The following is a 26027-nucleotide window of genomic DNA, read 5'->3' on the forward strand; positions in this document are numbered from 1 at the left end:
TTATACACACACACACACACACACACACACACAAATTTGGGTCAGCTATCAGAAAAGTAAAATGAATAATTATCAGTGGAGTGTGCTTGATACAATAATATAATACTTTTGTGTCTAAATATAGCATTATAGCTAGGTGTAAGCTTTAAATTTTCAGTTATTATTATTAACCCTCTTTAAAATCCAAGTATACTATGTAGAATGCACTGTGCTTTCCCACAGGTGGCCTACTGGGGAAGCTGAAAAGTTAGGCAATTTAATTTTCTATAGCGTCTACTTCAGTGCCTATGTATGTATGTATGTATGTATCTATATCACTACCTCGGTTGGGTTCTTTATCTCTTCTTACCAAGATTTCTGTAATGATCTCCAGTCTTTCATTTGTCTTTTGTCTATATTGCTACTATATGATCTCTAATGCTTAAAAGCTTTTGTAGTTTATTGAAGTCTTTAGTAACAGCTCCCAGCTTCTTAATTTCGTGTAGAAGATGTTGGGTAATCTGATCCATACCCAATTCTGTAGCCACGTTACTGAATCCCACATAGCCCACATGCACAGAAACATACATTTCCATATCTTGCCTTTTGCTAAATGCACTGCGCTTTTTTTGTGCCTGTATACTATTTCTTATGAATTGGTCTATATCTGGAAACTTTTAGTTTCTCTCATCTGTTTGCTGCATGTAACTCATCATTTGCTACTGAACAAGCAGCACTTAGAAATTTGTCCTGATGTAACCAGGATGGATTAGATGTCCTTCACCAATAATCCTCTGCCTATACTTACCCCTACACAGCATTTATCACATTACACTGAAAGCTTTGGCAGCCTTGTCTCTCTTCCACTAGATTGTGGGGTTTACGAAGGTGGGGAATTAATGCTATTCTGTTGGTGTCTCCAGTAGTTAGAATATGCCATTTAACTAATAGAAACTCAATGAGTGGGGCACCTGGGTGGCTCAATGGTTGAGCATCTGCCTTTGGCTCCTGTCATGATCCTGGGGTCCTGGGATCGAGTCCTGTGTCGAGCTCTCCTAAGGGAGCCTGCTTCTCCCTCTGCCTATGTCTCTGCCTCTCTCTGTGTGTCTCCCAATAATAAATAAATAAAATCTAAAAAAAAAAAAAACCTCAATGAATGCTTACAGAATGTGTGAATATTAAGTGTTTGATTCTTACAGGAAGGGAAATGGGACTGGGAAAGGGAGGCTATGATGATACTGCTGAATTTGCAAAGGCAGTGTCCTTTCTCCCCAGAGCAATGTAGGTAGCATGATAAATATCTTAGTGCTTGTGGGAGTAACCAGCCTCACATTTATGGGGACCATCTGATCAAGGCTCTTGAGTCACATGTAAATTTGCAATCTACTTCTCTTTCAAACCTTTCTTTTCTGTTTAAGTGGTATCATAGATCCTACAACACTTAGTTGCCATATGTCCCTTTGCCTAATGATAATTATGAATATATCATAGTAATGGATATCATATGATTAGTTTGTCAACCTTGCATTTCTGAAATTGTTTCTGTGGAAAACTTGCTGTGATGTTTATAATTATTACAGTTAAAAAGGAAATAATGAAGGATTCTATGATCTAATATACTTGACTGATTTAAACAGAATTAAACGTTACATTAATGCAGGATTTTGCAGTTATGCTATGCTGCTGTGCATTGTGAATCTATAAACATAAGAAAGATTATGGGATGGGTGGCGCAGTGGTTTAGCGCCTGCCTTTGGCCCAGGGCGCGATCCTGGAGACCCGGGATCGAATCCCACGTCGGGCTCCCGGTGCATGGAGCCTGCTTCTCCCTCTGCCTGTGTCTCTGCCTCTCTTTCTCTCTCTCTCTCTCTCTCTGACTATCATAAATAAATAAAAATTTAAAAAAATAAGAAAGATTATAAATAGTGATCCTCAAATTTATCTGTCCATAAACCTTGTTTTTCCCCAGAGTAAATCTAGCAACATAGTTTCTGTAGAACATTCTGGAGAAATGCTCTCAGGTATGGATCAATGAAAAGGATAGAAATGAAAGAACCCAGTTCAACTAAAAATGCTCCTAACAAAATATAGCTTGATTTAAAGCAATTCTATAAATACTAATTATAATATATAAGGCTTATATATGTGTAAAAGAGAATATGCCATTTAGTAAGAAAAAGGTTATATTTTGCCATGGAAGCCTCAAATTGGTGCTTTATCTTTAATTTTTACTTTTTAATTCATCCAGTTTCATTATTTACTAATAATGAATTTATGCTTTATGCTTAGGTATTGAATATTCTTGTTTTTCATCTCTGCAAAGAAAACCTATTTTGAACTAGTAGCTTATCATGTCTGAACTTGTCCCTCATGCCTTGCTGTCTTGGTAAAGAAAGGAAACATTTAGAATAGAAATCAGAGGACCTAGGTGAATTTCAGTTATACTTCTTTCTAATTTTGTGATATAGGCAGCATGTAAACCCTTTCTGAGCTTATGGGTTTTTTGTTGCTTTGTTTTTAATGAATCAGGGTATCACTGATTTACAAGGTTTTGGTGAGGATCACCCGAGGCATGAAATGATGATGTGGCAATGTACCTAGTCAGTGCCTTGAATATTTGGGGCACTTCAAAGTCATTTAGTCCATCAGTCATTTAATTATCCATCCATTCAGTAACCTGTAAGTACAGCCCTCCCCAATAGCTTGTTCTTTCCAAACTTCTCTTCAACCAGGATCCAAAGAGATCCTGTCATGTCCACAAATCTTTCTCCAATGATGATCAAAAGCTATCTTAGATATGCTTCAACAAGCATTGACTTCTCACTATCACCTTTCACACTCTCACTTATAATAAATGCTTCTTTTCCATCAAATAGGTTCCATAGGCAAACTCAATTCTATAATCTGGCTTTCTATGAAGTTTTACTATTTCTACACTTTGTGTATTTGAGTATTGTCAAATTAGCCAGAATTTAGCCTTTACTGCAACTGACAGATTTGACCAGAAGGTATAATTGAAATGTTTTTGAAACAGTCTTCCACTCAAATTGAAATACATAATCAAGAAGGCAAAGAATCAGGAAAATTGAGAGAAAAATGAGGGATGGAAGGAAAGAAAATAAGAAACTATATTGAGAAGCACAAAAGGACAAGTGAATTATAATACCCGAGAGAACAAACCCATTTGACTAGTTGGCTTTACTGAAAACACATCATTTCAACCCCCTGTCTGTGCTTTTTCATACTTGATATGTATAGTGCTCAATTCCTTGATCATTCTGCAAGCCATACTAAATCATGTACAGACTTCAAATTTATGAATCTTCTGTATAGTTAATCACATTTTTAATACTTTGGCTTTAGTATAATTATTTTAATGGGTATATGAAAATATAGACCTATCAAAGATGATAGCTTTATAGGCTGGTTAATATCTTAAATTGAATATTATGTCATATGGAATTTGGAAAATTTCTGAACTTGGAAAAAAATATCACTCAACTTTCTATGTTTAAGTGAATATACTGGCTACCTGAATTTGGAAATATTTCAACCTATTGGAATTTATTGTCTTGGGGGTTATCTCAGGCACAGTAGAAAATGAAACAAGCAGTCCCTTATAAAATAAACCACAGCAACTTTCTTGCTAGAAGTGGTTAGAATACCAGCTGGAAGAAATTTAGAATGATATGGAATACATGTGAGCTTTATTATTATAACACGTTGTAAACTGCATTTCCATGGAAACAAGGTGAAAAAAATAACAGAATTTGATGGGGCTGAGAACAAGAGTATATAGAAGGAAGCTTTCTTTCATGCATGTCTTGCATAAAGCCTGTAGCAAGAGCCAGATGGGGTAAAAAATCCAGACCTACCTGCAGTAAATCACTAAAACCTTATATCTAATACTGTCTCTGCTATAAGATCCCATCAGTATTATATCCACCACGTCTTATGTCCCTGTGAATTATGCCAAAAATACACATCTCTTTTGTTATCTATTATATCCTAAATTCCCCAATTCCCATTCCCAAACTATTCTTTATATTCCCTTTATTAACTAAAACTTCCCTCCCAAATTCTTCTGCTGGCATCATTACAGCCAACAATCATATAATCCTTTGTATCTCATCTTCCTTCAAAGTTTCCTTCCATCATGATATGACTTAAACCTAGAGTTTTCAGAAGATACCACTTTCCTTCCATGAAGTTAAGTTGGGATTTTATATATATATATATAGACCTAGAAGTACAGTCAGAGTTCCCCAAGCTCCCAATTGCTGTTTCCAGTTAAATACTCTCACCTGAGCAAAAACCTTGTTCATTTGAGACTCATCTAGTTTTAACCCACTTGTCTCTTAATAGTAATCATCTGCAGACCTGCTTACCACCATGCCTGCACCTCATTTATTGAACATGTTAGCATTTCATTCACAGTTTTATATCTTCTGCAACTTTTGTCATCATTCTAAGTTTGTTTGATGAGAATGTGACACCTGGCATCGAGCTACCAGATGCCGTCTTCAACTGCATTTTCCTACATCCTAACATACTTTAAAGGTCCTTTCCTAGCACATGTAAACTACCTGAAGTCATGAAGTCACTTAGTCCTTAACCACAACCCTCTGTCTTCTGAGTTGCCCAAGCAGCCCAAAGCAATAATTATTACATTCATAAGGGCATCAAGCTTATTTGATATTTTCTCTCTATTCCTTGATCTTCTCTTGTATATCCTTCCCTTTTGCTCAGCTTAGAATCTATGACTCAAAATTATAGTCACCCTACTGTAAATAGTTTCATTTACTCTGTCACTTGCTTATTTTCTTGAACCTGATTTTCAAAAACCTTACCCTCAAATGAAGCCCAGTCATCAACATTCTCATGTGCATCTATGAACTAAGGCAAGACAGTAGAAAATTACAAAACCAGATTGATAATCATTAATAATTTAACATTTTCTGCCTCAGATTCTTAAAAAAAAATCATATAAAATTGTTTCAAAAATTATAATTTCATGTTCCTACCCACTACTGTGTTCTCCTTCCCACTTCAGTTTGACTAAATGAAATCTCATCTTCCCAGATCCACAAACCTATCTTTTTCAAGACCCCATACCTTCTTCCCCTATTTCTCTGAGAGGAGTTTCCCTCCACCCGTGAGAGTACAGTCCTATATATCCCTTTAAGGAAAAGCAATCACACTGATCCCATTGGCATCCTGCAGTAAAGAGACAGATCCAGCCTGGATTTTGAGACTTCAGCATGTCAATAGCAATTGAAAACCATGGAATGCCATATGCCTGGGTGGCTCAGCGGTTGAGCGCCGTCTTTGGCTCTGGGCGTGGTCCCCCGGGTCACAGGATCCAGTCCTGCATCCGGCTCCCTGCATGAAGCCTGCTTCTTCCTCTGCCTGTGTCTCTGACTCTCTGTGTCTCAAATAAATAAATAAAATCTTAAAACAACAACAACAACAAAAAACATGGAATGCCTTACAAAATAGACAGTGAAGCAATGGCAGTGGCTGATTCCAAAAGAAGATTAATCAGAATGGGGGAAAAAAGGCAGGAGGAAAATCAGAAAAGTTAAAGCCAAGTTTTTTGAGAAGGAATTGGGTAAGTGCCAATACTCCGGTGACTGTGAGAACTGAAATGTGCCCACTGGATTTTCTACTAAGTAATTCTTTGGTAACGTCAGCAAAGAGTGGGTGTGTCACGCTTTACTTACTGCTTTACATACTAACCTGCTTTTAGTAGTGGGATAAGTAGATTAAAATATTGGTAATAACATATAAAGAATTTGTTCAGAAAATGTAGTTGCAAAAAGAAGGAGGTGGTGGGAAGATAACTTTAAAGGAGTATAAGCATGAATTTTTTTTTTTATAAGTTACTTGAGGATATGTGCATGACAATGGGAAGAAGCCAGTAAAGGAAAGTTTGGGAATTATTGGAAAAGATTGAAGAAACATCCCTGAAGGGGCAAAAAGGGATAATTCTAGTGAAGAATTACCTTAGAGCAGTGGTCTCTAGAGAAGCAGCTTCAGCGTCAGCTGGGGCTTCTTAAAAACAAACTCTCAGGACCCAAGACCCCAAGACCTACTAATTCAGAATTGTTGGGTGTAGGACCAATAAATCACTGTTTTATTGAGCGTCAGGTCTTTTCTGATGCACATTAGGTTTGAGAACCACTGGATTAGGAAAATGAAGCTACCTCTTCACTGACATAGAAAAGAGAAAAAGTAAAATGCAGGTAAGTAAAAGATGTTGAAACCCAGGCATAATATGGGGTAGGGGACTTGCAGGGTACAGATTTCCAGTTATGGAATAAATGGACCTTTAGGATGTGGTGCCCAGAATGGTGGTGCCCAGCATATACCGCATAATTAATTAATTAATTAATTAAAATATTTAATATTTAATGAATATTAACTGGATTTACTGTAGTGATCATTTCACAATGTATGAAGATGTTGAATTGCTATATTGTACACTTGAAACTGGTGTAATGGTGAATGTTTATTATACATTACATATATGAGTAAAATGGGTCACAAAGTTATATGCTCAAAGTGGAGAGGATAGCATTGGAGTTTTAAAGATACTGGAAAAGGTTTATAAAAACTGCTATTTTGGGAAAAGGGCTAATTGTGACTCTGTGGTTGAATTCTGAGTTGTGTGAGGACCTGAGGTTGAAGAACATGATTTTCCCAGGTATTCAAGGAGTGTGAGGGTAGCAAAAAAGAAAGGAAGTGAATTCCAAGCTGAAAATTGATACTGACCTGAAAACTTTGTAAGGTGTATCTGAATGAAGCACAATAGGTTTAAAATCTGGGAATATTGGCAAGAGAGTAAAGTGATGGACTTCTAATTTTAGCCTGGTTGGAGAAAAAGGGAATATAAAAGGATCCTAACAGACTGAGAGAAAATAGAAGATCCTCTGCCTGTTTTTCAATCAAATTGTTTTTGCTATTGAGTTATATGTGTGTTTTTAAAAATATTTTTTGGATATTAATCCCTTGTTAAACATACGACTTGAAAATATTTTCTCCTATTCAGTAGGCTGCCTTTTCACTTTGTTGATGGTTTTCTTTGCTGTTCGGAAGCTTTTTAGTTTGATATAGTTCACTTGTTTATTTTTGGTTTTATTACTTGGGTTTGGTATTAGATTTAAAAAAATCATCACCAAGACTGATGTCAAGGAGCTCAGTGCCTAATGTTTTCTTTTAGGAGTTTTATGGTTTCTGGCCTTACATTCAAGTCTTTCGTTGATTTTGAGTTGGTTTTTTGTGTATGGTGTAAGAGAGTGGCCTATTTTCGTTATTTTCGTATGGCTGACCAGTTTATCTAGCACCATCTTGTGAAGAGACCATCTTTTCGCCATCTTATATTCTTGATTCCTTGGTCATAAGTTAATTGACAATATATGTGTGGGTTTACTTCTGGGCTCTCTATTCTGTTCCATTAATATCTCTGTGTTTGTTTTTATGCCAATACCATAGTATTTTGATTAGTATAGCTTTATAATGTAGTTTGAAATCAGGAAGCACGATTGCCTCCAGCTGTGTTCTTTCTCCAACTTGCTTTGGCTAATCAGGGTCTTTTGTGGTTCTATGCATATTTTAGGATTGTTGTATTTCTGTGAAAAATGCCTTTGAAATTTTGATAATTAAATCTGTAGATTGCTTTGGATAGAATGGACATTTTAACAGTATTCTCCCATTCCACTAGCATAGGATATCTTTCCATTTACGTGTGTCTTCAATTTCTTTCATAAATATCTTATGGTTTTCAGTATATAGTTCTTTCACCTACTTGGTGATATAATGTCATACATCAATTATATCTCATTAAAAAGGGGGAGGCTGGTGTACAAAGTAGAATAAAAATAACAATGTGCTGGAAGGATTGGAAGTAGTAGCAGATGAAATGTATTACAATGAAAATTATGTCTTCAGGTAAAAGGCATGTTTTAATAATATGCACTTGTTAGTCAAAAGTTGAGAATGCATGGGATTGTGTTTATCATGGAATGGGGGTCCCAAAAGGGGCAATATTTGGAAATATTTGAAAGGGAAGGCAGTAATATAAATTTACATGAGAAGAAAGAAGCACAGAGCAATATGTGTAGGAGACAGATGTCTCCAGGAGACAGATATGTAAAGAAATTTACAGTGTGAGACATGAACAAGAAAATGAACCAGATGAAACCATGGAAAACATTTAGTCAGTATGACCAACTGGTCACAATAATGAAATAGTCAAAAATGACTATTTGAAGCCTTTCATTCCAGGAATGGATTGAAATATTTTTGTCTTTTTTAGTAGTTTTATTGCGTTTAATTATTTTTGAGTTTTGCTTTAAATTTATGACTTATTTTATTCCATATAATGACTGCCCTTCTTTGACACAGTCTTCTTGAATTTTTAAATTATGTCTCCTGGGATCCCTGGGTGGCTCAGTGGTTTAATGCCTGCCCTCAGCCCAGGGCGTGATCCTGGAGACCTGGGATCGAGTCCCATATTGGGTTCCCTGCATGGAGCCTGCTTCTCCCTCTGCCTGTGTGTCTGCCTCTCTCTCAGTCTCTCTCTCTCTCTCTCTCTCTCTCTGTGTCTCTCCATGAATTAATAAATAAAATATTTTAAAAATAAATTAAATAAATTATGTCTTCTATATTAATGGAGTTGCTCTGTAATCAAAGTGGTCAAAAATAAGCATTTCCCACTATCTGTATATACTGTAAAAGCTTTTGTAAGCCACAAGGAGAGCTTAACAACTGTTTTCTGGTTTTAAAAATCTGTTTAGTTTTTTTTAAATAATAAATTTATTTTTTATTGGTGTTCAATTTGCCAACATGCAGAATAACACCCAGTGCTCATCCCGTCAAGTGCCCACCTCAGTGCCCACCAATAAATTATTTGCCCTTATATCTTAAATTCATTTTAGTTAGCAATGACTGCTTTTTAGCTGGGTTGTTAATTTATTCAATTGTATATTTATATCTTCAAATGTTTTGATAAAATTACTTCACATAACAGTGAGCACTGTATAATGTATAAAACTGTTAAACACTGTTGTACATCAAAAACTAGTTATACTTAAAAAACTACTTTATATAGAAACTGTAAATAAATCAAAAGAAGTATCTTGTTTATGGATAGAAATACTCAATATCCTAAAGATGTTTTTTGACCTCCAATTACTATGATTATAAAGTAATTGAGATAACAATCCCAATAAAGTTATGTTTAAATAAAACTTGACAAGTGGATCCTAAAATGCATATAGAATTGTAAAGAGAAAAAAAATCAAAGACTCTTTTGAAGAATAAGGAGAAACTTAGATTTTTAGGCATTAATAGCTTGAAAAGTTTAAAATACTAAGAAAATGGTCAGTACAAACAGATAAGAAGTCTAATAAGAAGTAAAGGAGTAAGGCATGAGAATGGGTACTTGATAATTGATAGGATTTTGACATATTACAAAAATTCAAAAACATAAATGAAAGCTTTTATAAGGGACATTTAAAATTAATATATCTTATATGTTAAAGAACACCATAAATAAAGTGGAGAGAGACATTACTAGTGAAACATACAACAGATGACTTGTAAACAGAATATATGTAACAGAGAGGAAAAATAAATGATCCAGTCAGTAGAAACTAACTGGTCACATAGGTAAATGTATAACTTACCTAGAAACAATGTTGAATTACTAAGAAAGAAATGGAAAGATACCCAATGTTTTTCTTAATCAGGAAATTGCATACTAAAATCATAGCATTTCATATACACGGTACTGTTAAAATTAACATTTGATTAAAAGTGTTCACAATAACAAGTAGATATTGAGATTGTTCTACATTGCTGATGGGGGTATAAGTTGGTACTACCACTTTGGACAAAAACTGAGAAAATCTCTACAAAAGGAATACATGCATATTTTATGATCAATTCTATTTCTTTCTGCCTTCCCTAGAGACCTTTTTGAGCATGTGTCCAGGGATATTTACTGCAGTAATGTTTAAAGGCAAGGTGTTGTTGGTGATAGAACTTTTTCAGTAAGGGAATAAATAAGTACACTATGATTTATTTATAATAGAACACTTTTCTGTGATTAAAAAGTCTCAGCTCTATGTAAAAATAGGAAAGTTTAGAACTAGAATTCTGGTGATAAAGCAAATTGCAAAATGACAGTAATGTTATGACATAATTTATATCAAGTTTTAAAATACATGCCTATGCAATAAAAGTATAAAAGTATATGTGGGATGATATATACAAGCAAGAATAGTTATCTGTGGAGGCAAAAGGCTGGAAAATCGATTGGAGGGATGGGGCTTTGGCTTTATCTATAAAACACTGTTCCTTTAATTAAAAGTGAGATTATAGGTGAATAATGTGAAATAATTATTGGTAGTGGGTAAGTATATTATTTAATGTGTGCTTGAGCTGTTTGATAATAGAAAAAATTGATACAATTAGAACCCTAAAATTATAGTAAATATGCATCCCTCACCTAACCTTATGCAAACTAACATATCTAAAGAATAAATAGCATCCCACTCCAGTGGGTTCCCAGTAGTATCATTAGTATGCTTCTGCATACACAGGGCGGAGGAGTTCAGGGGAAAGAGCAAAAGTGCATTGGTTAAGATTCTGTATAGGCAACACTGGAGATGTGCTTCATTCACCTCAAACCATGAACTCCTAGAGTTTGTATGATGATTAATCAAATCAATAAGAACTTAAAATGGTGCCTGGTTTGGTAAATGCTCAAAAAATGTTGGTTATTATAACTATTAGTATATGAGAGAGATTTAGAAGTAACCAGCTCTAAAAATCACTAAGAACAAGTCAACAATAACAATGTAGCTAAGAACTGAGGTTAGGAAATCACCAAGAGGGGATCCCTTGGTGGCGCAGCGGTTTGGCGCCTGCCTTTGGCCCAGGGCGCGATCCTGGAGACCCGGGATCGAATCCCACGTCAGGCTCCCGGTGCATGGAGCCTGCTTCTCCCTCTGCCTGTGTCTCTGCCTCTCTCTTTCTCTCTGTGTGACTATCATAAATAAATTTAGAAAAAGAAATATTAAATTAAAAAAAAGGAAATCACCAAGATACAAGCATTTCATATTTACGTATCATTCAGTCTGCATATCTCAGGCAAAGAATTCTGATGAACAGACCTGTGCCTTTATTATCTTGTAAATATTTGAAAGGAATAAGAATAAAGGCTTTGGCATCAGCAATGATTCAGAACCACAGAGTGGTAGATGTCACTTTCACAATTATGATGTGTATCATTCCTCCCCAATGTGGGCAAAGTGCAAGTATTGATAGCCTTGAAAAATGAAAAAAAAAAAAAAGTGTGAAGTTTGAAGCTTGATTTCAGGGTTCAAACCAGGGCACACATTTTTTTTTTAACTAGGCAAATAATATTGAAAAATAACACTTAAATAATCTGTGCTTCAGAAATTAATCCCATAAAAATAATACCATGACCATCTTTCCAGGGTTGTTATGAGGTTTATGGAAGTATAAACATAAAGCCACAAGCCCAGAGTCTGGCACTGCTGTAGGTAGTATTAGTTCTCTGTGTTAAAATATTGGCTGTCACAATATTAAATGTCTCATTGTTTAATATCATCCATTATTACAATTCAACCATTTCTGTAAGAATCACTTATCAATCACAATCAACTTAAAATATATCCTTGTAAATCAGTGTAGCTATCCATTTCTATGACACTATCTAGGAACTCCACATATATTACTAAGCATTTACTAGGACCATATTCTCCAATTCAAATCATTCAATACACACATACACAGATGCACAGCAATTAGATTAACCAGAAGTTTTAAGGAAATATAAATTCACTGATAAATCTACCACCCATGTAAACCTCTCAATACTTGTGAGAGAACATGGAATTCACCTGAAATTATTTTTCCTTACCATGAATGGCAACAAGGAAAACCAATGGTATGGCTCTTGCTTACTTGCTCCTAACATCCCTTTCTATGCTTCTGTGCTTCTTCACTAGACCCAGTAAAGGGTAGATAAGAGGATCTATGTCAGTGATTGACATCAATTTGCACTTCAAGTTTCATTGCTTCTGTATTATGTCAATAGACCATTAATTGAGAAACTAAGTATACAGCCTCCTGGGTGTTAGGTGGCTCAATGGGTTAAGTGTCTGCCTTCGGCTCAGGGCATGATCCCAGAGTCCTGGGATAGAGCCCCACAGACTGCCCTCAGCAGGGAGTCTGCTGCTCCCTCTGCCTTTCCTTCACCTGGCATGTTCTCTCTCTCTCTCTCTCTCTCTCTCTCTCTCTCTAAAATAAGAATTTAAAAAAATAATAATAAAGTAGATAGCTTCCTAATGCAGTTCTCATTTAAAAAGTAATAAGAATGTTTCAGACCAAGACATTTGTAAAGGTGGCAAAGTAGGAGGCCCTCCATCCCCTTGGGATGTTCAACAATTAGCTACACACAGGCATGCATTCATTGCTGTGTGGGAGCTTAAGAGTCACTTAAACTTCAGCAACATGAAACTGTAAAACCTAAACCCATTCATTTCAACATAGGGAAAAAGCTCCTTGATACTGAACTTGGCAATGGGATTTGTTTTGTTTTGTTTTGTTTTTGTGTTTTGTTTTGTTGTGTTTTGTTTTGGTTATGACCCTAAACTTGAGCAACAAAAGCAAAAACAAATGATATTACATCAAATTAAAAAGCTTCTGTACAACAAAAGAAAAAACCGGGGGATGGGAGAAAACATTTGCAAACCACATATCAAATCAGGGATTAAAATAAAAAATATATAAAGAACTCCTAGAATTCAATAGTGAAATAGCAATTTGATTGAAAAATGGGTAAAGAAGGTGAATAGACTTTTTTCAAAAGAAGGCCTGCAAATGGCCAACAAGCTTATGAAAAGATGCTCAACATCTCCAATCATTAGGGAAATGCAAATCAGAACAACAATTAGATATCACTTCACACCTGGTATGATGTTGTTTATCAAAAAAGCTAGAGATAGCAAATGTTGCCAGAGATATGGAGAAAAGGGAACCCTTGTGCACTGTTGGTGGAAATGTAAATTGATACAGTAACTATGGAAAACAGTGTGAAGTCTCCTAAAAGAATTAAAAATAGAACTACCATATGATCCAGAAATCCCACTTCTGGGTATGGTACCCAAAGGAAATGAAGTCACTATTTTTTTTAAGATTTTATTTATTTGTTAGTGAGAGACACACAGAGAGGGGCAGAGACACAGGCAGAGAGAAAAGCAGGCTCCCTCCGGGGAGCCTGATGTGGGACTCGATCCTAGGACCCCAGGATCACGACCTCAGCCAAAGGCAGACACTCAACCACTGAGCCACCCAAGTGCCCCTGAAATCACTATTTCGAAGAGATATCTACACTCCCATGTTCATTGCTGTATTATTCACAATAGCCAAGAAACAGAAACAACCCAAGTATTGGTCTATGGATGAATGGATGAAGAAGATGATATGGGAGATATCTAGATAGATATTTATAGATATAGTTATATAATATTTCAACAATAAAAAAGAAGAAAATCCTGCCATTTGTGACAATATGAATGGACCTTGAGGGCATCATGCTAAGTGTAGTAAGTCAGAGAAAGACAAATACCATATGATATCACATATATGTGGAATCTAAAAAAGGTCATTAACCAGGGGCTTGGGGATGGGGGAAATGGGGTTCAAAGGGTATGAACTTTCAGCTGTGAGATGGATAAATTCCAGGAATCTAAGGCATAGCAGGGTGATTACAGTTGACAATATTGCATACTTGCAAGTTGCTATGGGAGTAGATCTTTACCGTTCTCATTATAACAGCAACAGTTAATTGAAATAAAGGATGTATTAACTACTTATTGTGATAAACATTTCACTTCATACACATGTATCAAGTCATCACATTTTATAATTTAAACATACAGTATTATGTCAATTCTATCTCAAAGCTGGAATAAAAAAGGGATGATCATATATTAACAGCTTAACAAAGTAATATCAGTTACCTTCCCCTTACCCTCTTTACCTCTTCTCAGCTACCTCATGTCAATGTGGAGGTGTAAATTAGCAGAATGTGGCTTTAAAACTTTAATAGGAATTTCAAACCTATAAGGAGTTCTGCTTTAGAGCTTTAAAATAAGTTCTTTTAAATGTGAGTTTTATTAAAAATAAAAATCATGAAAAGAAAAAAAATCATGAGGAATTGGTGAAGAACTAGGAATAAGTGTAGCAACCTAATCACATTTATTTTGCTTTCATTTGAAGCTTTGAACTGTTAAACTTTTATTAAAAATAAATGCATACTGTAGTAAATGTGTACACAGCACAATGCTCTCAGGTGAACCTGTGTTCTGACAAATAATGATTAATTAGTTAATGACTATGGCTAATTTTAAGTTTAAAGTACATTTTTGTGAAACACAGGTTCATGGTAAACAGAAAACCATAAAATCTTAAATGTAGAAGGAATTTTAAAATACCCCTAATCTTAAATCCTTGGCAATATGAAATGCATCCCTCAGTAAGATGACAGTGCTTGTCATGGCTCCTGGCACCTACCTGTTTTTGTTTTTGTTTTTTAAGATTTTATTTATTCATGACAGACACAGGGAGAGAGAGAGAGAGGCAGACACACAGGCAGAGGGAGAAGCAGGCTCCATGCAGGGAGCCTGACGTGGGACTCCATCCCAGTTCTCCAGGATCACGCCCTGGGCCAAAGGCAGGCACTAAACTGCTGAGCCACCTGGGCTGCCTACCTACTTGGTTTTTAGTGAGTATTATTTCCCTAATAGCTTTTTGCTATGCCAGTGACATTGAACTATTTTTACTTCGATTTAGTAAAACTTTCAAAAAGGACCTACAGAGAATTGGATCTGTTTTTGGTAAACTTATGTTAGTTGGTAGAAACTTCTGTGTCTCTTTCTAAGAATGTATCACCTGGATGTCTTATAATTCTTTCCAAAATGTATCCAGCCCTGATCATCAAAACAAACCAGGAAGTCTTTGGTTTTCCAGTCCAGTCAATCTCTCCTCTTTTACATAACAATTAAAGTTTAAGTTAGAAAAAAAATTATACCTCCCTTGGCACCCTGCCTTCCACAAGCCATTATTCTCTTTCTTCCTATTCACACTTAAACCTCCTCAACAAGTTGTTCATTCTCCACCTTCAGTTTTTCACCATGTCCCATGCCTTGTACCCACAAATAGCATCCCCAACAGAGTCTGTTATGGAAGTGATCACTCTGAAATAAGCACATTTTACCTTTTTTTCTCTCCTTTGTAACACTCCTTTTCAAAAACCCAATAGTTTTGTTTCTTGCTTTAATAATTCCCCCTCCCAAAGGAGAAAATATAAGTGAGAAATATCAGAAAGGGAGACAGAACATGAAAGACTCCTAACTCTGGGAAACGAACTAGGGGTGGTGGAAGGGGAGGTGGGTGGGGGGTGGGGGTGACTGGGTGGTGGGCACTGAGGTGGGCACTAGACGGGATGAGCACTGGGTGTTATTCTGTATGTTGGCAAATTGAACACCAATAAAAAATAAATTTATTAAAAATAAATAATCCCCCCTCCCTGTAAACTACCTTCCTTCCATTATAAAGCATTTTTTAACATGAATGTCTCTATTTTTTCAGCTGTGTCTCTCACTTACATTTAGTGCTGTCTTGCATATCACATAGTCTCTTTCAGAGCTCTCAAACATCCACACAGAGGTACTACCTGTCTCCTGGACATGGACCTGTGTAGCCCAGTTAATTGGTTTCTAGTTTTTAGTTATAAGTAATTATGAGAAGTTTTCTTCAGCAAAGATTTCCTGGGGCTGATAATAATAGTCTTATTGCCCTAATTTAATCCTTTTCTGACAAATCTAATAAATCTATTCTTGTTGAGGTGAAAGGTGTTTGGGATTATTATCCTTGCTTTTAGAATCTTCAAAATAGGAGAAAAGATTAACCAACCACAGTTGTCACATATATGAAGTGTGATCTCATTTCTTAGCAACTAAGCAAGATTCAAAGTTCTCTCTCTCTCTCTCTCTCTCTCTCTCTCTCTCTCTCTCATACACACACACACACACTTTTGCTCTTAATATCTAATTTAAGATGGCAAATAATACATTTATTAATTAACAATACTCCATTGAAATAACAGAAGAAATATACAAAATGAATCCATAACTGTGCTGCAAAGTCAGAACAGGTCCCAATGACAAATGAAATGGTAGAGAATTTCTTGAAGATAGAAAGAAAAGGAGACAAAGCACACACCTGACTACCTTGAAATCCTATTCAAGTTAAAGAAGAGTCCATCAAAAAGAAATTGATTGTTTTTCAGAAGAGCTCCAGAATAATTTAAAGATGAGAGGAAAGAGGGCAAAGAAGAACTCAATCAACCATGGTGTAGTCAGCAGAGAAATTAGAGAGATGGGAACTGTTGTATAAATCCTTTATTCTCAGAATGCACCCCCATTTCCTGTTTGCCCCCAGAATAAATCACAAATATAGCAAACCAGTTGAAAAATAAACTGAAATAGTTGCCTGAGACCCCCAAGGTTGTCAGGAGGTATACAGACCTACACATAGAAAAGACAAATCTACTCACAGTTGTTGTATTAACCCAACTGACTAAGTGCATATTTATCTCACCTTGTGGTTTGACAGTCTAGCTCTTTCGTGGATGTTGTGAGCTATCCTTTTTCGCGTGTGTTTCAGAGTTGTTTTCTGTTGATTGGATTTCTGAGAACAGATGCTCAGGGATATGTGGGTATATGAAATTGGTTATTGGATTGACATAAGGCAGAAGTGGTGAGACAACATCTACTGCCAACCTAGATTCCCAGATGGGAAATTAGCAGCAGAGGCAATAGGAAAATGATTTAACTGATCATATAATTAGTTGGATCCATGTACACACTGAGGATGATATGTGGGGAATATATAGAAATGAATTCTATGAAATTCCAAACTTCTGTTTTATTTTATATCACAACTAAGTCTGCTATGTTGCCTATATTCATTGATCATATGAATATTTTAAGGCATTTATCACAAAATAGTGAGGTCCCAACAATTGGAAGAAGGCTATCTGGAAGAATCCATAGAACTTACCAAGTCAAGGAATGACCCAGCCACATTGAAACATCACCCATATTTAGTGGAAGAAAGTTAATAATTCTTCCCATATTGCTATCACTCATTGTTTCTCACAAGGAAATTATAATTAGAACACAACATGGCCTGAATGACTGGATGAAGACATGAGTGAAGTAGAAAAGATAGTGTTTAGAATAAATTAGAGGGGGCAGCCCAGGTGGCTTAGCAGTTTAGCACTGTCTTCAACCAGGGATGTGATCCTGGAGACCCGGGATCAAGTCCCATGTCAGGTTCTCTGCATGGAGCCTGCTTCTCCCTCTTCCTGTGTCTCTGCCTCTGTGTGTGTGTGTGTGTGTGTGTGTGTGTGTGTCTCATGAATAAATAAATAAAATCTTAAGAAAAAAGAATAAAGGATTTTTTCAATATATTCTGTCAACAATTTGGATTAAATATATGGACATGGATTTTCCAGGTAGAAATCAAAGAGAGGACAAAAAAATTTGGGATCGGACTGAATTGATACATGTGCTCTCACCAGAGGTTCTGCATTTCGTGTGCCTTTGCACATTTGTCAGTCATTAAAACACTTTCTGGATTTGCAGCACAAGTGGAACCAAACAATGACCAGAAAGCCTTTGAGAGACAGAAGATAAGGGATCCAAGGCTTACAGGTAATAGATATGCTGGATTAGATCTCAGAATATTCAGCATCCCACCGTGTCTCATGACCAGTTCCAAACCTCCTTTCCTTTCGATCAAGTGAAACAATTAACCACAATCTTTGAAATCCTGATATCTGTAGGACAGAAATGTCTATGAAAGATTTAGGATTTCTGATCTCCAGTTGAGTGGAATGAGGCTGGGATTTTGTCCCCAAGTGCTAATAGTGAAATGCCATTAACAAAGTAGGTAGTCATTGTAAAAGCAGTATGAATGTGATAATCTGGGTCTAGGGAATGGTCTGGCATCAAGAGATCTCTCTTGTTAACCTATCAAGGATTCACCAGAAATAAAGTCAATAATTCACAAATCCTGAGAACAAAGGGCCAATTTGAGTTACAGAGCTGTGGAGCCAACTTCTAGTCATGATTTAATGTGTATCTCAGAGCCTTTTAAATTTCTTCATGGCCATTGGCTTGGTTAACTCTTCACTGAAAGGAAACTGTTGAATCCACGAAATGGCAGAACACTAATTGAGACTCAAAATACCATAGCCGTGTATCAGTCAGAATGGGGGTGTAGAAGGACTTGGTGATAAAGCTCTTGCTTGTGCTCACCTTAATGATAGGGTGAGAGGACTCTGGCCACTTCACCAGATCTTGTGTATATGGTAATACGAAAAAGTCTTGGTAACTGACAGAAATCTAGCTGCATGAACTTAGGATAAGGGTAATATAGCAATTATGGCAAATGGAAGTCACTGGATTTTCCTCCTTATATAAACAATAAATCAGAAGAAATATTTCAACTTTGATGCAATTGCAAAAGTATCTTAGAGTTGAATGATACAGAAATGATGATTCTAAATTCTCATTTATTTTCTGTTTTTCAAGTGCATATGATTGACAGTTCTTCAAAATAATAGGATTATAGAGAACTTAATCAGGTGATGGCTTCAATTGAAATGAGTGTTCCATATATGATTGCCCTAATGGAGCAAATGAATAACACTCTTAGAACTTAATATGAAATTATTGATCTGGCACGTGAACTTTTTCCTAATTTTAGAGTTAATTTTCACCCAGGCAGAACCTATTTCAGTAGAACAATACTATTGAAATCATGACTCCAGGAATTTATCAGTTGTCTTCTTTTTCTATCACAATCTAGACAACAGGGACTGTGACACTATCATCAACCCCAGGAAGGCATTCTCTCCACTATATTAAAACTATCAGGTAATGAACTAAAGACCAGAAGGTATCATACCTTAGATGTCTTAGTCAGATACATATGCCTACAATTAAAATATATGTCTTTGGAAAACATACCACCTCATGGAATTTCCAGCAAATCTACTGTTTTTAAACATGTTACAATATGTCCTCAAACATGAAGGATATATTCCTCAAAAGCTATTGTACCTTGTCCACTCTTTAAGAAGAAGGTGGAGTACCTACACAGAACTCTAGATTTTGGAGGTGGCAAAGACCAGTGACCTTCAACATACATGTTTTCTCTTTTTTGCTCACTTACCCTGATAAATTTGAGTAGTTTCATCATGAGTTTTAAAATTTGCAAATGATACACTTCCTAGTAAGTTATAAATATTGACATTTCAAAAGTAAAAGAATTATATGCTTCTTTTAAAATGTAGCTTATGGAATCAAAATACTATGGTAACTTGATCCCCACCATCAGCAATTTATAAAAAATACATTAAAAAAGGTTTCCTTTAGTACCCATAAATTTTACATCTCTCCTTACCCATCTTGAACTTGTGTTTGCATTCTTCTTCTTACACAGAGTTGCATCCTGATATATCATCTTTTATGCCTGAATGATTTTATTGATCACACTCTCACTCTTTTCTGCTACAAAAATCTTAGTAAATTTTTTTAATTCTCTGTTATCATAAGACTCTAAGCATTAAATAATTCCTTCTATGTTGAGTCCTCCTAACAATTGTAATTAACAAACAATTGAACAAAATGACACAAATATATTAGGGACTTTGACAAGTTACTAAAAATGTATTGCATAATTTTTTTTTTTATAAAGTAATCTCCTAATGAAATAAATAGGCCATTTCTTTCTGATGAGTTTAAATATCCTTGGAAGAAAACCACCTACTGCAAAAATGAGACAAGATTCAAAATCTTATGTCTTTGGTAATTTTTAGACGTTTGTGCAGAAAAACATTCATATGGACAAGTAGATTGAAATGGGAGAAAGAATTTCTTTATTGTAATGTCAATCAATTTTTCAAAAATTCTTTTGAAATATAAACCCCTCAAAATAAAAAAGACCAAATGGTGATATCTTATCAGAAATTATTCTTAATTATATGTCAACAGGCAACACAATTATGTCCTCCTTCAATTTTATTAACAGCAAATAATTAGAAACCCCATTGCTTACAAAAAGGATAGTTTAAAAAAAACTAGGTCATTAAAATAACTCATTTCCTGAATTTTGGAAATACAAAGAATTTAGAATGGCAAAATGACTACTGATTATACCTTTGACTCTTTCACCTAGAGGCACCTTATTTCAAACCAATATAGTCAGAAAATTTTAAGAAAACTGTGAAGTTATTAATTTCAAAAGACATCCCAATAAAATATTTTTGATAAACAGTTCTTATATTACCAAGTGCTTTAATTTATATTTTCATCAAAACTTTGGAAATACAATCTTAGTTTGTTCAATATATGGAAAGAAGTTCATACAAAACAGATATTTAATTGCTTCTCACATCTTACCTAATGATTGGTATCATCCTAATTAGTTGAGTAATCATTCTGACTTGGTGGCTACATGGTCCTAAATATTTAACCTCTTTTAACCTAGTTCAGAGCTAATAGACCCTATCAGGCATTCTCAAACCAATATGTTGCCAGGTAATACCACGTCACTTCAGAATTCTGAATCTGAGGAAGAAGGAAGGAGAGACAGAAGAGAGAAAGGAAAGAAGTGAAACATTCTGGGAAAGGTCCATAAGCTTCAAAAAATTGCCAGCGTCCACAGCAGAAAAGTTCAAAATTACCTTAATCTGGCATGTTCTAGGCAGAGGCTGCTCCACTCTCCAGGTCCTGGGCAGAAGACCACAAGCTGCAGAGTCGTGGATGTCTCTGAGGGACACTGGGTGGGGCCAAGCAGTCTCCAATTGTCATTGAGATGGACATTGTCCTCACAGCCTAATCTATACTCCCTCTTCATCCACCATATGGATTCTCAGATGACAGTCCAAATCTTTCATGCCATGAACAGTTTTGAAGTAAATAGAACAATCCCCTGGAAAAAGATTCATTTTTTTTACCTTACTCTGGAGAAAGCAAGACTTGAGATTGCTTAGTAAAAACTCACTGCTCTTATTCCCCACTCTATATGTGAATTCATATAATCCCAAACCCAGAGAGATCCCATTTATGATGCTGCCTTTGTATTTTAGCAGAAATACGTACAGGGAAAACTTCTACAGGTTTCTAGTGCCTAGATTAAAAAAAAAAAAAAAAAAGTCCCAGATACCGATATTTGAAATTGCCCCTTTGTTTAGTGCTCCTCAAATAAAGAACTATGGTGAGCTTTAGGATGACTGAGAGGTATGTCTTTTTTTTTTTTTTTTGTATATTTTTTTATTGGAGCTCGATCTGCCAACATATAGTATAACACCCAGTGCTCATCCCGTCAAGTGCCCCACTCAGTGCCCATCACCCAGTCAGCCCATCCCCCACCCACCTCCCCTTCCACTACCCCTCGTTTGTTTCGCAGTTAGGAGTCTCTCATGTTCTGTCACCAAGAGGTATATCTTTGCTTTGTAATGTGGAAGAAGGATTCTCATGAATATGAAGATGGGAAAGAACCTGCTTGATGACTCAACAGATGTATTTTTAGGTAGATTCATTTTTTTGAGCGTCCCTTGGACTTGATGGTATAGAAATTCCTTGACTTTTTTCTCTGTCTACATATCCCTTATTAAGACATGGGCCTAGCACTGGAGACATATGTGCCCAGTTAACCTCTGTCAGTTTTAAGGGTTCAAAACAAGGGACCCCTTTCTAGATGATTGAAGCCACAATCTGGGGCCTTTACCCTCTGCACATATATCCCATTAGACCCAGTGATGTTTAAAATCTTTCCAGAAGCCTATGATAAAATGTGGAGCCATAGCAAGTCCAATCAAGAACATGGAACAGATGCCACCTAGACTTTTGCATCAAGGTCATGCCCTTACTCAAGTAATCTTTCACCTCTAATGTGCCTCTAGCATTTTGTCCATCTTTACTGTTTCCCAGCAGAAACCACTATCCCCTCCTATCTGGACTTAGCAACCTCCTGACTGATACTGATTCTGATAACTTATTCTTATCTCAATGATCTATTCTCAGACCCATGAGATTTTGGTATGGTTTTGTTTTGTTGTTGTTGTTTTCAAAGCTTGATCAGATCTCATCAACTCCTTCATTATAAATTCCCAATCGTTCTTCATTAAGCTACAAATAAACCTCTTATTTAGGCTTCCAAGTCCTGACCTGATTTGGCTTCTGCCTACATCTCTAATATCAGAGTGCTCTCACTCTAATACTCTATCTACATGAGCTTCTTTCTGTCCCTCAAGTACTTCAGGATCATGCCAGCCTTGGAGTACTTGTTGGGTCATATGCCTCAATAGCACAATCTAAGTGTTCCCTTCTCCCTCTCTCTACTTTTCATTCTCTATTCCCCAACTTTGTTTTTATTTTTCAGAGTAATATTATATATGTGTGTGTGCATTTGGTTTATTTTCCTTATTTATTATCTTTAGACTTAGATAGTATATATTGTCTGTTTTTGCTCACTGCTGTGCCCCCAATACTTAGAACCTGGCACGTAAGAACACTTAGATGTCCAATAAATATTTTAGCAATGAACTTAAAAAAAATAATGAATATGTTTACCTCTGTATAGTTATAGTCTATCTTCCACTGGATTAGTATGGAAGAGATTTGGTCTAGTCTTTATCTCAGTCCTTAGTGTCAGAGCATCATCTGTAACTATCAAAAGAACAAATCAATGAGGATAATACAAACACCTAAAAATTATTAAAGGCAGTACAGTATTCTAAATGAGTTATCTTATTTAATCCTCATAACCTTTAAAATAGGTCAGATCAATTTCCCCATGGATAGATGAAGAAATAAAACATAGCATTATTAGTGTCAGAACAGTAATTTGAACTCAGGACTATCTTATTCCATAGTCAAGCCTTTAGACACTTTCTAGCATGATAAATATTAGGTTTTAGGATTTGAGGCAGGTGTATACCCATGTATTACCCTCCAATGACAGTATACCAAGATTCAAGAAGCATATAAAGGTATAGGATCAGCATCATTTATGATATTGCTAGATTCTCAATAATGTCCAAACTCCAGGGCATCTCAATCTTGCTAAAGTTGGATTAGAGAATGCAGATTTTTTTGGTGATACAAAATTTATACCTCTTGATATCTCTCTTCATCTAGATCTTAAAACCCACCCATGAGAAAAGTTGGGTCTGCAAAGTAGACTTCCCACATTGTTACCAGTTGGCAATCTGGCAAATCATTGCTTAACTATGACCAATTAGGACAGAAGATGCAAGAGGAAAATCCTATAGATATTGCCATTTTTGGCATAGTATCCACACCTCACCAATAAGATGAAATGAGTCCTTAATCTTTTGGAAAAGGATATGAAAGAAGTTCAGAGAAGGAGTAAAGTGATAAATCCAATACTTGCTGCATCGGGTAAGATGGTAAGAAGGATACAAAGAAAAGGGCCTCCTTATAAAACCAACTCTTATTCCACCAGGGACAAAAGCAGCAAATCTTTAGTTTCACTTGGGTGTTTATGATAGTGACACTTATAGTGTCAATATAGATAGTTCAATTTATAGAGGAAATGCAAAATATACAAGCAAAATATATTATCAAAGATTATGTCCAAATTATTAGAAATAATTTTGGAAATTAACAGAAAATTACTTTTCTGGGAATGGAATTGCCTTACAACATATAAACCAGTTGTTCAGTTTTGACATATTTAATTTCTGTAGATGTTTTCAGAAATACAATTATCAAATTAGAAGTTTTACTGGAAGAGATCATGGTCTTCGCCTTCAAGGGCCTTATCGACTTTCACAGGAAGATAGATTCATAAAAGAATGTGAATGATAGAAAAGAACTAACCAAAAGTGAGCCATAATACTAGCTACAAAACCAGGATGGAGTGTGGGAGAGGGGATGATTATACCAAGTTTTGAGGAACAGGTAGTATTTGATTAGGCAGGGCATTATAGATGACACATGAGAGGAAAGTACAAGTCACATCACAAGAGCAACAATTAACCAGTGTCCTTGGAGTACAAGAAAAGCTTTAGGAGGCTGATATTTGGCTAAGATGCAATGGGGATTAAATCTGTGTGCTCTTGACTGTCAGATTGAAGATGGTCAATATTATGAAATATTAAGAAATGAATGACTTAATAAAGCAGAATGCAAGTGCTTTTGTCCAGGCCAAAACACACACACACAAAAAAAACAAAACAAAGGATGAGGGTCTGCACTTGGAGAGTGGGAACAGAACTAATCAACCATTTATCTTTTTGTGGGGGGTACAATCCTTTATAAGTAAAATGATGGCACTTTACATGTAAAATTTAAATCATTTTTCCCTCTCCAGTTCCATTTGCTTTCTCTGTTTATTAGGGGCAACTGTATCATTAATTCACTGTATAGCCAGCAAACAATTTTATATAATTTCTAGGTAGATTTGTATCCATTTATGCTATAAATTGTTTTTGAATTGTTTTGAAATTTTTGTAAGTATTGTTTTCTATGGCTGATTCTCCTTACTCAGGTTTTCATGAGCCTAACTCTGGAGAGTGAAGTATTTCTGTCAACAAATCAATACTTACCTTGTTTTATGTGTGTTTCTGTTTAAAGGTACTTTGTTGGGAAGCCCGGGTGGCTCAGCTGTTTAGCGCTGCCTTCAGCCCAGGGCCTGATTCTGGAGACCCGGGATGGAGTCCCACGTTGGGCTCCCTGCATGGAGCCTGCTTCTCCCTCGGCCTGTGTCTCTGCCTCTCTCTCTCTCTCTCTCATATAAATAAATAAAATCTTTAAAAAATAAATAAAGGTACTTTAATATATATGGTTAATTTGGAGGCGGGGCAAGATGGCGGAAGAGTAGGGTCCCCAAGTCACCTGTCCTCACCAAAATTCCTGAAAACCTATGAATTTGGCCTGAGATTTAAAGAGAGAACAGCTGGAATGCAACAGTGAGAAGAGTTCACGCTTCTATCAAGGTAGGAAGACGGGGAAAAAGAAATAAACAAAAGGCCTCCAAGGGGGAGGGGCCCCGCGAGGAGCCGGGCTGAGGCCGCGGCGAGTGTCCCCAGGACAGGAGAGCCCCGTCCCGGAGACGCAGGAGCTGCACCGACCTTCCCGGGCGGAAAGGGGCTCGCGGGGAGGTGGAGCAGGACCCAGGAGGGCGGGGATGCCCTCGGGCTCCCTGGGACAGTAACAGACACCTGCCCCCCGGGGAGAGCGCGCCGAGCTCCCTGAAGGGCTGCAGTGGCACAGCTGGACCGGGAGCAGCTCGGAGGGGCTCGGGCGGCGGCTCTGGCAGAGGAAGAGGCTCCGCGCGGAGGGGGCTGCACGGCTCCGGGAGCAGCTCGGAGGGGCTCGGGGCGGCTCCGCGGAGCTCGGGGCGGCTGCCCGGAGGGGGCTGCGCCGCCGGGAGCACTAATCCAACAACAGCGCAGGCTCCGGAGCACAGGGCGCCGGGGCACAGCCCAGGATCCGCCCCCGCCCGGCCCACAGGCAGAGGCCGGGAGGGCCCAGGACAGCGAGGACGTTCCTGCCCCGAGCTTGAGCAGATCAGCGGCCCCGCCCCGGAGCCTCCAGGCCCTGCAGACGGAGAGCTCCGTAGTTACTGCGGGGGCTGACTCCAGGGCTCCAGAGCTGGCCGCTGCCACTGCGGTTGTTCCTCCTGGGGCCTCACGGGGTAAACAACCCCCACTGAGCCCTGCACCAGGCTGGGGGCAGAGCAGCTCCCCCAAAGGCTCACACCTGAAAATCAGCACAGCAGGCCCCTCCCCCAGAAGACCAGCTAGACCGACAGGGGAAAAATCAATTATTGACCAAGCAGCACTGGAAAGTTCCAGGGGTAGTCAGGGGATTTACAGTATACAGAATCAGAGGATACTCCCCCTTGTT

General features: G+C 37.1%; 1 long non-coding RNA gene across 1 annotated transcript in view; it reads left to right on the top strand.

The window, feature by feature from the left end:
• The window catches only part of LOC144286345 (uncharacterized), a 71990-nt gene extending 47087 nt beyond the window's left edge, over positions 1-24903 (top strand). Inside the window, exon 4 of the long non-coding RNA XR_013354417.1 lies at positions 24753-24903. This is a non-coding gene — a long non-coding RNA (uncharacterized LOC144286345). The remainder of the gene's footprint in view (positions 1-24752) is intronic.
• Positions 24904-26027: the final 1124 nt, after the last annotated feature.

The sequence above is a fragment of the Canis aureus genome, chromosome 16 (assembly GCF_053574225.1).
Source record: "Canis aureus isolate CA01 chromosome 16, VMU_Caureus_v.1.0, whole genome shotgun sequence".
NCBI classification, from domain to species: Eukaryota; Metazoa; Chordata; class Mammalia; order Carnivora; family Canidae; genus Canis; species Canis aureus.